Source organism: Notamacropus eugenii, chromosome 1 (assembly GCF_028372415.1).
Source record: "Notamacropus eugenii isolate mMacEug1 chromosome 1, mMacEug1.pri_v2, whole genome shotgun sequence".
NCBI lineage: Eukaryota > Metazoa > Chordata > Mammalia > Diprotodontia > Macropodidae > Notamacropus > Notamacropus eugenii.
The window spans coordinates 751,906,562-751,922,193 of NC_092872.1; positions in this window are offsets into that span (position 1 = coordinate 751,906,562).

Genomic DNA, 15,632 nt, shown 5'->3' on the forward strand with positions numbered 1-15,632 from the left:
TTCTGGAGACCCGCCTCTGTGAGACAAGAGGACATATAGGGCCATAGGCATCATCCTGCATTGGTAGAATAGTTAGGAGCAGCTTTTCATTGGTTTCTTAGCCAGAATTGCTTGTGTCCTTAAAATGTCCTGAATGCAACAGTCTCTCTTCTTCCCCTTTCTTCTCCTCTCCTCTCCCTTTTTCCTGTGTACAGAGAAGGGACAGCCTGGTGCTCCAAAAAGGAGGAGCATTTTATGAAAGGATGAGTGAATGGATTCATGAAGTTATCTACCAAGTCCTTACTGTGAGCCACAAGATTTGTGAAGAGGTCCAGGGGATACAAATACAACAGTGACAGTCCCCATCCTTGGAGTTATATTCTAATAGAGAAGACAGTGCATGGAAGAGGTTGCAGCTGATGGAGGCTGAAAACAACACCCAGAGGTCCTTAAAGGATAATATCAGGTTATGTGGCAGGGTCAGAGAGTCTGGAGGGCACATCAGTAGGGTGGATGACAAAGCCTATCCATCCTAGGGTATGTCTGAAAGGAAGAGGGCAAAGTATATGGCATAGAGCTAGAGGATTTGTTTCTGTGCTAGATTTTCCACATAATTTCCATGTGACCATGAGCAAACCATATTTTCTCTAGGGGCCTCAATTTTCCCTGAATGTAGAGAGAGCAACCCACTGACCTCTTCTAATCCTGTGCCACTCTTGTTATATGTATCTTTCATAGAGTCTCAAGTCACTGCTCCAGAGACCTTCCATCTTATAATGTCTCATGGGTACCAGGACAGCAGTGAAGTTATTCAGTGTTAACCCCACAGTTCTCGGCAAGAATGATGGATGGATGGCCACCCTCGTCTTCTGGTCACACATTTCTGAGATGGTGGCTCCAACCTCACTTATTGTGAGAAGGTTGTCTTTGGTCATTTGTTGAAGACTACAGATTTCAAACACCCAGTTCATAGTGTGGTGGAACACAGTCTGAAGGGCAGCCAAAACAGATTAAAATATAGATGGCAAATAGTTAACAAAATAAGTGACAGTACAATGTAACACAGACAATATTACATTTAAAAACTTTCAGTGTGTGGTCCACAGGCATCTTTATGCATTGTTAGTGTTCCCCACTTCTGTTTGACTTTCACACTACTGGTGTAGACTCTTCATGGCTCCACTGCCCATTAGGAAACTTATAGTTTCAATTCTGTGGAGATTGTCTTGTCTTATGGTTTGGGTAGGGAAGCTAGGTCTTATAGTGGGTAGAGCGCTGTGCCTGGAGTGAGGAAGACCTGAATTCAAATCTAGCCTCAGATACTTACTAGCTATGTGATGCTGAACGACTCACAACCCTGTCTACTTCAGTTGCCTCATCTGTAAAATGAGCTGGAAAAGGAAATGGCAAAGCACTGTATTATCTTTGTTGAGAAAACCCCAAACAGGGTCACAGAGTTAGACACAACTGAAATGACTGAACAACAAAAATGGCTTGAGTATGTACATCATCATCAAGAGAAAAATGTTGCTGTGAATGTGTTGGGGTTTTGTGTCAAAGAGCAGCTAGAAATCATTGAGGGCACCACCTAATTTCTCAAATCCATTTTACTCTTTCATCTTTACTATCTGCAAAGCTTGACTAAGTTCTGATGGACCCCATCAATGGGTATGCATGATACACATGTTTAATCTATTTAGCTGTCCCCACCCCACTTTATGGATCAGTCAAGCTCTAAGGATATTTATCCACGGATGTCATTTAGGAGGATGTAAGGAGTAGCCTCAGGCTGGATGCAATTAACACAACAGAATCCACAAACCAAAACATCTGGAGAGTACCAAATTCCATAGGGAATCCCTCTTCCATCTGGAGTCTATGTGGGGCAGAGGGGGAGAAAGGGGGAGGGGAGAGAGAGAGAGACAGACAGACAGACAGACAGAGAGAGACAGACAGAGAGACAGAGAGACAGAGAGAGACAGAGACACAGAGAGAGAAAGGAGAGAGACAGAGAAAGACAGAGAGAAAGAGGGAAACAGAGACAAAGACATAGACACAGAGAGGCAGAGAGAGACTTAGAAGAGGACACTTGGAAAAGACTTCAAAATTTGAGGAGCTGAGTAAGAAAAAAAAACACCAAGAAAAATGCTGCTTTTAAAAATGTATATATAAGGTGTTAATATGAATTGCTAAGATTAATTTCCAGACATTTTTTAATGTGATACCATATAATTTCAGGATTTGGTATTTGTTTCTCTTGAGAGATAGAGTCTGTTTGTGGAATTAGGCAGCTCATGAACCCTTTGAATGTACTGATCAAAGGCAGCTTATTTAGAGACAGAATCCTTAGTTCCTCCTCCTCAGACACCTGCTGAGTCCTCTCCAGATAATGGCTTCACCAGTGGGTAATTTGCTGGTTTTGAGATCTCTGTACTGGATCTGGATTGCAGAGCTTCTGCTCCAATGGCCTATAGATGTCTTTCCCTTTAGCACCTTTCATCTCAAAGCCTAGGGGCTTTTCCTAGGTCACTTTTCCATTCAACTGAATTTGTCTTAAAAGTTTGCTCCGGTGGCACCTCTTCCATTGCTTCCCTTCTGTGTGTATTTACTAGTCATGCCTCTACTAGAGGAGAATTTAGACTTGGGTAGACTCTCTTACTCACCTTCCCCCCTTTTTCAAGCAACTTTTTCCTGCTCCTTAAGCTCTGTGCCTTCCCTCAGAGACAATCTCTAATTTACTCTGGAGATCAAGGACTATCTTTTGTCTTTGTTTCTGATTTCAGTAGGTGCAAAATAAATGCTAACTTAATTGACTTCCCCTGGGACTCCAAGGAGACCAAGAGTTGGAACTGTAGTCAAAGGACTGGGTTTAAATCAAGGCCATATCTCTGAGCCTCAGTTTCCTCATCTGTAAAATGAGAAGGCTGAATGAGATCTCTTCCAAGTTTAGCTTTGTGATCCATAGGACTCAGAAGGATTCCTGGTCTAGAATGTCCTCACCACTTCACTGTCCAGTTTCTCTGTTCACAACATTGCCCTGTTCATCTTTACAATCTGCATTCTGTGATCCAATTGGAGAGCTTGATTTATCGTTGAGTATTTTCTCTCCCTATGTAGGGAATTATAATCTCTCTGTAAGACATGCAGAAATGTACTCCACTAGTGTCAGAATAGTCTAGCAGCGACATTTTTCATCGACTCTCATTGACACTAAAAACAGGCAAATCTTTTATTTCATGCCAGTCTCCATGGGCTCCTCTTCCCTCAGCAAGGGAAAGAACATAATCACTGGCTGGAGAGAAATGGCCAGAGTGACACCTGATTGTACATCTGGGAAATCGAATTTGACTCTCAGAGTTTCCATTATCCACTGACTTTATCTCTCTGAGCCCCTGACTTCCTCCTTCCCATAACATGGTTAGGGGAAATGCTAGTAATTCTCCAATTCATCCTTACTACCCCCAGCACAAGACATCGTTCCTAGACTCTTGGACCATTGGGTAAGCATAAGATTTAGAACTTAAAGGGGACCTAAAGCTTAAAGGTCATCCCCCTCCCCTGTACTTATGGATGGGGCACTGAATCTTGGACAGAGAAAGAGACAGAAACTTGCCAAAGGTCAACCAACTGTAAGGAAGCCCAAGAGAAGAGGGAAGGGGGTTGTCTTCCTTTCATATTCATATCTCAAGAGAAATTCTGGACTCAGCACATAGAAATCATCAAATTAATGCTTTATTCATTCACTCATAAATTCATTTATTCAATACAGAGTAACTGTAAGAGGAAAAAATCATGAAAAACTGCAGTGGGGTAGAGGGCAGTGAGGAAAGGAAGTAGCAAGCACTCAAATTGCTATTTGAAGGATGCTAAGAATTCTGGGAAGCTGGCCCAATTAAGGAGTTCATTCCAGTCATGAGGTTCCAATCTCATGCAAAGGCTTGGAGGTGGGAGAATGTGACTATAACAGCCAATGAGTTTAGAGTAATAGGAGGGGATTAGATGGGGTAGGGGGCTTTAAATGCCAGGTTAAGGATATTATCTTTTTCTCTAGAGACTCCAAACTGTTGTCCTTTCATTTTCCACCTTTTCTCCAAGTCACCCCTAGACTACCCAGGAGGCTTTATGAACCCTGCTGATCTCAACCAGTTTTGTAAGGAAAATGCTTTGGAAACCTTATACCCCCTTTCCCTTAAGCCTTCAAAGGATCCTGTGCTTAGTTAGAGTTGAAAGGTAATTTGGAGGTTGAGTCCAAGTCTTACATTTTAAAGATGAGCAAACTGGTGTCCAAAGAGGTTATGTACTTTGCCCAGTTTGGTACAACTAATATGTATCTGAGGTGGGATTTGAATCTGGTCTTCCTGCCCTCCGGTCCAACACTCTTTCTACCATACTGCTTCATCTTCTGCTGCCTCATTATGGGGGAAATCCACAGGTGTGGGGTACCTCAGGGGTTCTGCCAATGGAGCTTGAACCCTGGCAGTCTTATCAAACTGGCAAGATCTCTGAGACCCAAGCACCAGATGAATGCAGACAGTCCTTCCCACACCCCATTGGTCAAAGGAAACTTTCTTATAGTTTTTTGGCTCCCTATTATTTATTAAGATGTAGTAGGTTTGTGATTTGTATCCCCAGAGAAAGGAAATGACATCAAGGCAATCTCATATCATGGAATTATTTACTGGTGTGATGGGAAGAGGGCTGAGTATAGATCCAGACAACCTGGCTTTGAATCCCTGGTCGGCTTTGGAGAAATCTTATTACTTCTTGGTTTAAAGAAAGCAGTTGGACTGGACTCCCTCTAAGACTATTTCCAGCTCTAAATCTATGACTCTCATGACCTATGTCTAAGTACTGGTTCTAGAACTTACTACCCATGTGACCTTGAGTCAGAAACTTTCACTCTCTGGGTCTCAGTTTCTTTCTCTGTAAAATAAGGTAGTAGGACTCAAGGACCCTTAGCTCCCTTCCAGTGGTCATTTCTTCATCAGCATTAGGTTAGAAGTTGTGTTCTGTTCATTTCTGTAATATCCCAGAGCCTTGAATGCAGCACCATGTACACACAATAGGTGTACATTTTTAAAAAAAATTTAATTCTTCTGGGAGTACTCAGCTTTAGCTTTCTGGCTTTTCCCAGTGAAAGGGCCTCAGTACCAGCCACCCAGAGATAGCCCTAGCTGCAGGCAACCCGGGTAAGTGAATTGCAAGAGACTGGCGTCACAGCGGAAGAGAAGAGGGATGACTCACAGAGAAGGGGGATGAACCGGGGATCCGGATATGAAGCTTGCTGGAGGGAATTCTCTTTAAAAAGAAAGAACTATCCTCCAGCTTGTTCAGAGCCCTGAACCTGGGCGTCAGAAAGCACATGAATACGCAGATGAAATGGAATATGGAAACTTCTGGGTTCCATAGCTTGGCTAAAGAGAGGATTTAGGCTTTAAGATCTCACAACCAGACTCAAGGAGCTGAGATCAGGAGAAAGTTTCTCTAGACTCCCCTACCCCCACCCCCACTTCCCCACTTTCCTGGTGTAATGGGAAAAAAGCAAATGAAGCAGATTGGCACAGTTTGATGTCACGTTCTGAATTGACCTTTTTTCTGCTTAACACATTATTGAGTGTGGAATGTAATAAAATCATTTCACTGCTCTAGGACTTAGTTTTTCTATCTGTAAAATAAGAGTCTAGATTATAATTCAACAAGTTCAAAATGGAATTTATTATATTTCCCCCTGAAAAACCTCCCCTCTTTCCAGTTTGCTTCTTACTGTACGAGGTGCCATCATCCTCCCAGTTATCCATTTCAAAGTCTTGGCGTTATCCTTGACTCCTCACTCCTGCTCACCCCTTCATATCCAATCCATTGCTAAGTCATGTCATTTCTACCTTTTATAACATCTCTGGGTCTTCTCTTTCCTCACATGGCCAACCAGCCTGGGGTGGGTTCTCACCACCTTATTACAATAGACTACTGATGGATCTCTGCCTCTCGTCCCTCCACTCCATCATCTTCTACCAAAGCATATCTGTTCAGGTGCTTCCCCTATTCACTAAACTCCAGTGGTTCCCTATCACCTCCAGGAGCAAATTTAAAATCATCTGTTTGGCTTTTAAAGATCTTCCCAGCCTGGACATTCTTATCCCCCCTCCCCATACTCTGATGCAGTGACTCTGAACTCCTTCTTTGTGGTTCTTGGAACAGGGCACTCCATCTCCAAACTGCATTTTGATTGGCTGTGCCCCAAGACTTCAACGCCCCAGCTCCAGCCTCACAATCCATAAGAGGCTTCCCTTTGCCCACCATCCTCTCACTGGTTCTTTCCCTTCCAGATGACCCTCACCTTCTATACCTTGTATATACTAGCTACTCCCATGTTTTCTCCCCTACTAGACCTTGAGGGAGGGGACTTTTTTTTTGTCTTTCTTTGTATCACTAGGGCTGAGTGCTGTGCCTGGCATACAATAAGTACTTTTTTCAGTGTTATCTAGTCTGCCACATACCTGAATCCAGACATCCTAGGATGGAAGTTCCCTTTGGGTTCCCCTTCCCAGTGTCCTCAGTTGTCCTCAGTGTGACCTCAAGGCCTCCAATAAGGGGAGCACATTTCACTTTGGGGCAGCTCTCATTCTTAGGAATTCCCCACCCCCATATCAAGCCCAAATTTACCTTCTCCCCTCTCCATCTCATCCTCCTGGTTCTGCCGTCTCAAGTCCAGCAGAAAAAGCTTAAAGTTCTTTCTACATTACAACCCTTCAAATAGTGAAGAATCCTGTGCACCCTGAGTCATTTCTCCTCTATGCCCAGATTATGTCTCGGATTTCTTCCGGCTCTTAATCCTAGAATAATCCTCCAGTGAAATTCAGTTGGGCAAGGAACAAGCTGAGGGGTCAGGCCAGGAAGTGTTTGGCATTTGTAGACATGTTTTTGAATCTGGTCTCAGACTAGCCGTGTGACCCTGGGCAATTCATTTCATTATCTGGGACTTATATTCCTCATCTGCAAAATAGATGGTTTCTAAGGTCCCTCTCAGCTGCAAATCTGTGAATCAAGTCAAAAAGTATGTGCCAGCATATGTGGCACAGTGGATAGAAGACTCATCTTCCTGAATTCAAATCTGGCCTCACACATTTCCTAGGTGTGTGACCCTGGGCAAGTCATTTAACTGTTTGCCTCAGTTTCCTCATCTGCAAAATGAGCTGCAGATGGAAAAGGCAAACCACTCCAGTTTCTTTGCCAAGGAAACTCCAAAAGAGGTAGGGAGAAGTCGGACTTAACTGAAAAACTACGGAACAGCTACAAAAATGTGGCAGCCACTAAGTGCTTAAAGATAAGTAAAAACGGCCCCAGCTCACTGCCTAATTGGGGTGTAAGAGGCTAGAGAGATGGTCACAGGATGAGGAAGTCTTGGAACCAAGACCAGACCCTGATACACAATAGCTTCACCATCCTGGGTGAGTCCTTTACCTACCTCTTGGTGCCAAGACAATACGCTAAGACTATAAATTATGGACCAGCTGCAAATCTATATCAGCAGATGAATTTGCCCATGGTGAGGATTCCCTACACCTAAGGAAACACAAACTTGAACAAAGAAAAAAAAAAGACCACACCTACAGAGAGAACTCTTCCCCCAACTGCCTGAAGGAAAACAGCTTTTCAGCTTCATTGTTTACTCAGTCTCAGACTGATTTGCATGCCTTGTTCTCTTTGAAGAATTCAAATGCCCCAGGCATCTGGGCTTACTTGTAATTCCAGAAAAAGTGGTGGAGAGTGAAAGAAAGTCCTACTTCCGGCCAGTAATCAAAGGACAGAATAAATTGGGTGAGAGTTTCCTTTGGGAGGGTCAATTGCTTCTAAGAAACCTTATCTAAATACAAATATTGGCCCTGGTATGAATGAGATTAGGGAGTTGCAGGTCCATCCTTGTCTAGTACACGACCCATAAGAAAAGAACCTTGGAAGACTGGCTCTCTTCCTATCAGACTGCCCATATCATTTTCTGGCTTATTCACAGTTATCTTCTGTTTCCAAGCCTGTGTATAGCCTTTCCCCAAGGTCTGTGAAGTATTCCCTTTACCTCCACCTTCTTTCAAAACTCAGGTCAGGTGCTACTTTCTCCATACCAATCCCTGAAGTCTATAGCCCTTGCTCCTGTAGGGTTGATAGCGGGGTTCAGTGGAAGGAGCATTGTAGATTAGAGATCTAAGATCTGAGTCCACAACCTGGAGCTTCAGTGTGTGACCTTGGGAAATTACCAAATTGCTCCGTACCTCAGTTTACACAGATGTAAAAAAATGTGAGTGGACTAGATTACCTTTAATGACTTTTCTTGGTCTAGATTTATAATTCCCTTATTTACTTATTTGTGCATAAGTAATATCCTCCCCAGCAAAATGTAATCTCTTTGAGGGAAAGAAGTCTAGCAATTTTGTCTTTGTGTCATGTCCCATGACACTCCCTCCCCCCACCAGAACTTCAATGAATACATTTACTTGAATTGAAGTGGAGAAGCTCAAGTCTTTTCTCAGAGTTCAGAGAAGATTATAACAAATCTGGGGCAGGGGATGTTTGAAATTCTTTAAGTACTAATCATAGGCTTGTAGGATTTAGGGCTTTGGAAATAATTCTAACCCATCATCCTAGATGAAAGATCCAAGGCTATAGAGAGGAAGTGACAAGCCCAAGGTCAATCATTCTGTGTGATTTTTTTTTTTTCCTGAGGAAGGTGGAGGGGGTGGGGAGCTGAGATAACGGTAGGTACTTTAAAGGAAGTTTTAAACACCTAACAGATTTTACTTGGCCCATTCTAGGCTGTGAATGATGAGCAAGCCATAGCTGGTATTCGGTGCTCAGTGAACACTGCTAAAGATGCACTAGGCATCTCAGAACTCTGAGGATCCCAGGCCTCAGGTGGCCCTTTCTCCACTCAGCTGAGTTCATGATGCTCAAGAAGTGAATGAATTGGACCCTCACCACTGGATGCTACTAGAGAGAGACACTGTGCCTCTGCAGATGTAAAGTTACAGCACATTCTGACTTTGCTGCCAATAAAAAGACACTGCTCCTAACCCTATGGTATGCCAAAGCAAAAAGTCTTGTGGAAGCTGGTCCCCAGCATTTCCCACCCACTGCCTCCATTTTGGGTGGTCTGAGCATGCATCAAAGTCGCATTACAACAATGTCTATGTACTTAGCTTTTTGAATGTTGCCTCTCTCTTTGGATTGTGAGATTCTTGAAGGTAGGGACTAATTTTTTTTAATTGTCAATACTTCCCATAGTGCCTGGCACACAGTAATCCCTTAATCGGTTGTTGTCCTTCATCTTTGAAGAGGACCAGAATGACATCACCATGATAAAGTGAAGTTTCAATGTGTGCAACTGTGGCTGATCAGACCAATACGAGCTCAGAATGCTCTATCACAGGTTGGGCATAGATAGTCTGTGTGAACATTTGGGGTGGACTCTCCAAATTTGCTCATCCTATGTTTACTTTGTGCTGTCTTAATTCTACTTTGCTCATGGAGCACAGCACCCTTTCTGATGTGAGCATGCCATACTGAGTGGCCCCATGCCAGTGTCTCCCATGTCACACAATTAAATCCAAAGTTTTTGAGAGAGACCTTGAGAGTGGCCTTGTATGGATTCTTGTGACCACCATGTAATCGCCTGCCCCATGTGAGTTCTCCATAAAATAGCTACTTTTTGGCAAGTGTAAATTTTGCATTTGAACAACGTGGCCAGCCCATCGGAGTTGCACTCTTTGAAGCATAGTTTGAATGCCTGGCAATTCTACTTGAGCAAGGACTTCAGTATCTGGTACCTTATCCTGTCAGGTGATCCTCAGAATCTTCCTAAGACAATTCAAATGGAAGCAATTCAGTTTCCTGACATGCAGCTGGTAGACTGTGCATGTCTCATAGGCATGCAGCAATGAAGTCATCCCAATGGTTCTGTAGACCGTCAGTTTGGTAGTCAATCTTCTCTCTTCTCTCCCAAACTTTTCTTCAGAGCCTCCCAAACACTGAGCTAGCTCTGGCAACACGTGCATCAACTTCATTGTCAATGTGTACATCCCTGGAAAGTACACTACCAAGGTAAGTGAACTTATCCACAGAATCTAAAACTTCTCCATTTGCTGTAACCGATGGTTCCACGTATGGATGGTGTGGTGGTGGCTGATAGAGCACCTGGGTTTCATGCATAGTTTGGCATAGGTCCAGATCAAATACAAAATCTTCTTTTGACATCTAGCCCCTTTCCTAATCTAGCCTCCACTCCCACATACACCTTGGCAGGCTACTTACTTACAGACTACAATCACATAGCTAAAGCTCTTTCTTTTTTTTTATAATTAATTTGTTTTCAGTTTTCAACAATCAATCACTTCAAGCTCTTTCTTTAAGCACTTGAATTGCATATAATCCTTGGAATACTTTCCCTCTTCATTTCTACCTTCTAACTTCCCTGACTCCCTTCAAGTCCTGACTAAAACCCTTCTTTCTACAGGGAGACTTCCCCAACGCTCTTAATTCCAGTGCCTTCCCTTTGTTATTTATTTTCTATTTATCCTATAGATAGCTTGTTTGTACATACTCCTTTGAAGGCTGTTTCCCTCATTAAATGATGAGGTCCTTGGAGACAGGGATTGTCTTTTGCCTCTTTTTATATCCCTAGTGCTTAGCACAGCTCCTGGAACATAGTAGGTGTTTAATAAATTTTTATTGGCTGATTGACACAGGTTCTTGGACTAGATAAAACTTTCTAAGGTTTTCAAGTTCGAATACAACCATAGGTACAACTACCACCAAGAGTATCAGCCTCCACCATGTACACAGTCCCCACTAATAATATCCACTGACACCACCACTAATAACAAACCCATGACAGCACCCAGCAGAACCACAGCACCAAGAGTGATGCCTGACATTTATAAAACTAGATTCTAAGATTCCTTCCAACTTGGACAATTTAGGAATCTGTATTCGAAATCTCTTCTAACTTTGACATTCTGGTTTTTTTGTCTTCTCATTTCTGACATTTGATATTCTAAGGTCTTTTTTACTCCTTTCTTTCTCTTTTCTCTGTTCAGAAGCCTCTCCCTGCTCTGACATTCTAAGTTCTAAAGTCCTTCCCAGCTTTGAAAAACTGTTCTTTATTGTAAGGCCATTTCAAGTTTGATATTCTTTTTTTAAATATGCTTTTAAAAATCAATTAGTTACCTAATTAATTAACTAATTATTTAGTTAACTAACTAGTTTTTAGTTTTCAATATTCACTTTTATAAGATTTTAAGTTTTCAAATTCTGCCCCCCCCCCCACTTATTCTGCTGCTCAAGATGATAAGCAGTCTGACATAGGCTATGCATTTCAATCATGTTAAAGATTAGTTGTGTCATGGAAGAAGAGTCATAACGAAAGGGAAAAGCCAAGAGAAATAAAAGCAAAAAAATACAAGAAAATAATATGTTTCTATCTGCATTCAGATTCCATACTTCTTTCTCTGGATGTGGTCAGCATTTTCCATCATGAGTCTTTTAGAATTGCCTTAGATCATTGCATTGCCGAGAAGAGTTAAGTCTATCAAAATTCGTCATCGCACAATGTGGCTGTCACTGTGTACAACGTTCTCCTGGTCCTGCTCAATTCAGTCAGCATCAGTTCATGCAAGTCTGTCCATGCTTTTCTGAAGGTTTCCTGCTCCTCATTTTTTATGGAACAATATCACCTCTGATATTCTAAGCAAATGTTCCAAGATCTAAAATTCCTACCAGCTCTGCCGTTCTCTATGTCTTAGAGTCACTCTCTCTTTGACGTCCTCTGCTCTAAATCCCCTCCAGCTCTGCCATTCCATAGTCCCTTCCCACTCTTCTATTTTCTGTCTTATGTTCCCTTCATGTTCTTATTGTTTAAGTTCTAAAGTCCCTGCTATTAAAAGCTTTCTCTATTCTTTCTCTCTATATCATCCTGATGTTTTAAGAACCTCAACAGCAGCCTAGGGAGACAGAGAACAACCAAGTTTCTGAGATAGTTCTGTGGGTACCTTGGAAAAGTAGTAGGATAAGCTCCCCAGGGTTGAGGTGGAAAGTCCAACTTTGACCTTGTCTCTGCTGAGAAGGGCAAAGGCCAATACTGAGCTTAGAAAGGATACTCAAGTTCACTTTGGTTTCTGCTATTACTAGAATTCACTGTGACTGGAGAAAAATAGTCAGTCCCAAATGGTATGTGAAATTTCTTGAGAGAAGGAGGAAAAAAGAGTGCTCAATGAAGCTATCATGGCTCTATTAATCAAGTCCACATTCTCAGGTTCTGTTGTCTAGGAAAGGAGTCAAATGCTGAAGACTGAATTAGGCCCACACAAGAGTGCAAATAAATGATGTACCACCACTATTTGCTTTCCATTCAGGAGAAGGTGGTTGTAAAATGTAGCTAGGTGGCTAGTGTCAGATTTGAAGTCTGGATGATGCGAGTTCAAATCCTTCCTCAGACACTTACCAGATGTCTAACCTTAGGCTAATTTTCCTCATCTGCAAAATGGGGATAATAGCACATCCTTCACAAGGTTATTGTGAGGACCAAATAAAATAACATGGAAAACACTTGGCAAACTTTAAGGTGAATATAAGTACCATATTATTTTTGTGGTTAAAGATACAGGCTAACCTATGTTCTTGGGTAACTAGTAAGAATATAGTTTTCCCAGAGGATCTTTGCCTCTGATTTGGAAATTATATTTGGACAAAAGTATGACTCAAATGCCACCTTCTCAAGGATGCCTTTCAAAATCATCTTTGCCAAATGTTGCTATCCGCACTTCTGACATGGTGCTTTGTGTCTCTAATGCATTTTTGTGAAATATTATGTGCTTTAGGTATTTCTAGCCCAATCCAAGGGACATTTATTAAGTGATCCCTATGTGGTAGGCACAGGGGATACAATTAGCAAAATGAAAGGCAGTCTCTGGGCAATATACAAAATGAGGCAGGAAGAAGGGTGGAGGAGGGGAGTGGGGATTGGGAGTGGGAAGGTATTGAAACCAAGAAGAGCAGCAGTGCTTAAGCTGAGTGAGCCCCAAAGTCCAGTCTCTGCCCTCGCTAAAGAAAGGCATTGGGAGAAGGCTAGTGCCCTGCCCTCATCCTTCCAATCAGAGGGAGAGGAGGATGAGGTACTCTCAATTAGGGCTGGAGTTAGCAGCTGCTGGTGAGATTAGAACTGACGAGCTTGACCTAGGAGGGAACTCCTGTTCTGTGGAGCTGAAACCAGGCAGGGCAGTAGAGCATTTGAGGACAGAACCTAAAATGGGTTTTTGTTTGTTTGTCTGTCTGTCCTGTCCCACTCCTCCTCCTCTCCTTCCCTCTTCCCCCCTTTCCCCCATTATTCTGCCAGGCTTAGCCCAGTGGATGGCACATAGTAAGTGCTTAAGAAATGAATGGAGATTGGTTGTGGTAATTTTATTTCCTTACTAGTCAAGCAATCAAAAATTTCAATAATTATTAATTAATTAATTATTTGGTGACAGGAACTAGGCCAAGTCCCAGGGATATACAGAAGGGCAAGGCATAGCTCCTGGTTTGGAGAGAGCATATGTAAAAATCAAATCTTGGAATGGAAACTCCATGAGGAAAGGAACTCTTTCTATCTGAGTTTGAAATCCCTTATCTGATAGAATCCCCTCATTTTCATATAAAGAAACAGGCCCAGAGAAGTTAATTGACTTGCCAGGGGTGACACAAATAGTAAGTGTCAGAGGTGAGATTTGTACCCTGACTGATTCTCTGGCTGACACCTTGTGCTTAGAATTTTACTTGAGCACCATGAACTGTCTGGACAGCTGATGGATTTCTCCTCACTGTTTCAAACCCAATCATATGTTGTTGGGTAATATAGAGAAAGAATTCTGGCTAAGAGAAAGGATGGAGTGGCTGGACTCTTCTGTCTCTTATAGCCTGGCAGGTCTGTGACTTGGGGAGCCACACAGGAGACTTAGGCAGGTAAGAAAAGTAGCCAGGCTACAGGTTGGCTGCCTTTCTCTGCTTTCCCACATCCTTTCCAAGGAATGCAGGAACACATGGAAACCATGGAGAACCACAGCTCTCTGTGATTCCAAGAACATTCAGGATTCATAGATATTTGAGATGGAAAATGTTCCCTAATAGAGATCATCTTATTCTCTGCCCTGCCAAATCCAGGCCACCCTTCACAATGTCTTTTCCCAGTTAATTCAAATTGTTGGTTGTGACCACAATACTTAATGATCCAAATGATGAAGAAAGCTCTGGTTGCATTTGGAGCCTCAGCACTCTGTCTAGACAGGGCTGACTTCTTGAGATTCAGCCCAAATTTCCATGTATTTGTTTATAGCGTATGATTCCAAGTCCTGTGTTCTTGAGCTACAGTCTGCTAATATTGAAAGGAAGTGACTTCCTCCAAAAAAAAGAGTCATTTTGTCAGTAACAGGAGAGAAGAAGTTCCTCTGTTTATATAAAGGGAAAGAATTTTGCTCATCAATTCTCTCGTCATCAACAACAAATGAGGCTTAAAACACAGAGGAATACACTTGCCAAGGGGTTGACTCTTAAATAGTAGACACCCTATAAAAAGTCCAAATGGAAGTAGTGAGATTCTCCTGTTGATCTTTTGTTGATCTTATGCTACTTGTAACAAGCTCTAGACCAGAGCATGGTCTCCTGAGTGGGCTCCGAGACTACTCAAAAGAGCATGGCCTAACAACTTTCATTGGGAAAAATCAAATTGATTAAAAACCAGATATTTCATAGAATATCAAAGTTGGAAGGGCCCTCAGTGGTCAGTCTTGGTTAACCCAAAGCTACACGTTCCTGATTTTAATGTCTTGTGAGCCAAAATCTTATACCCTCATCTCTTGGCCTCTTGCTCTATTGACAACCAAGACTTACGAGCTCCAAGCCTAGGTTACTCCAAGCGTTGATCTTATTCCCTACTATTCACCTACTACTCAATGGAGCTTGAGGAAATCATGACACCATGCTGACTGTGTCTACTACAAAAATCTGATTTCAACCATCTCAAGACAAATATTCTATTTCCTTTACTACCCCACTCTCCACAGGTGCTGTTCCAAACTTCTTTGTCTCCCCTTATGCCTCTCACCCCCCATGCCATGAATCCCTTCTTCATGCTTTCAGCTGAAGCCTTTACCTCATATTTCATACACACACACACACAACACACACACACATCTTACTTGATCTTATCATCTCTTCCAGGGGCTAACCTCCTTGCAAAGGCTGTTGACACTAACTGCTTCTACTCCCTTGCTTTCTTCTCTTTTAAACCCTTTTCAGTCTGTCTTCAGACCTCGCTCAGGTGAAACTTCTCTTTTCCAACTCACCAATGATGCCTTAATTGCTGAATGAACCATCTTCTCCCAATCTTACTCTTGACCTCTCTTCAGCCTTGGACGCTGTTGATGACCATCACCTCCCAGATACTATCTACTCTCTAGGTTTGGGTGGCCCTGCCCTTTCCTTGTTCTCCTCCTATCTGTCTGAACCACTCCTCAATCTCTTTGCTGGTTCTTCACATGTCATGTCAACTAACCATAAATGCGTCCTTGGTCTTTGGTCTTGGCCCTATTCTCTTTGAGACCTCTACTATATCACCCAGCAATTTCATCATG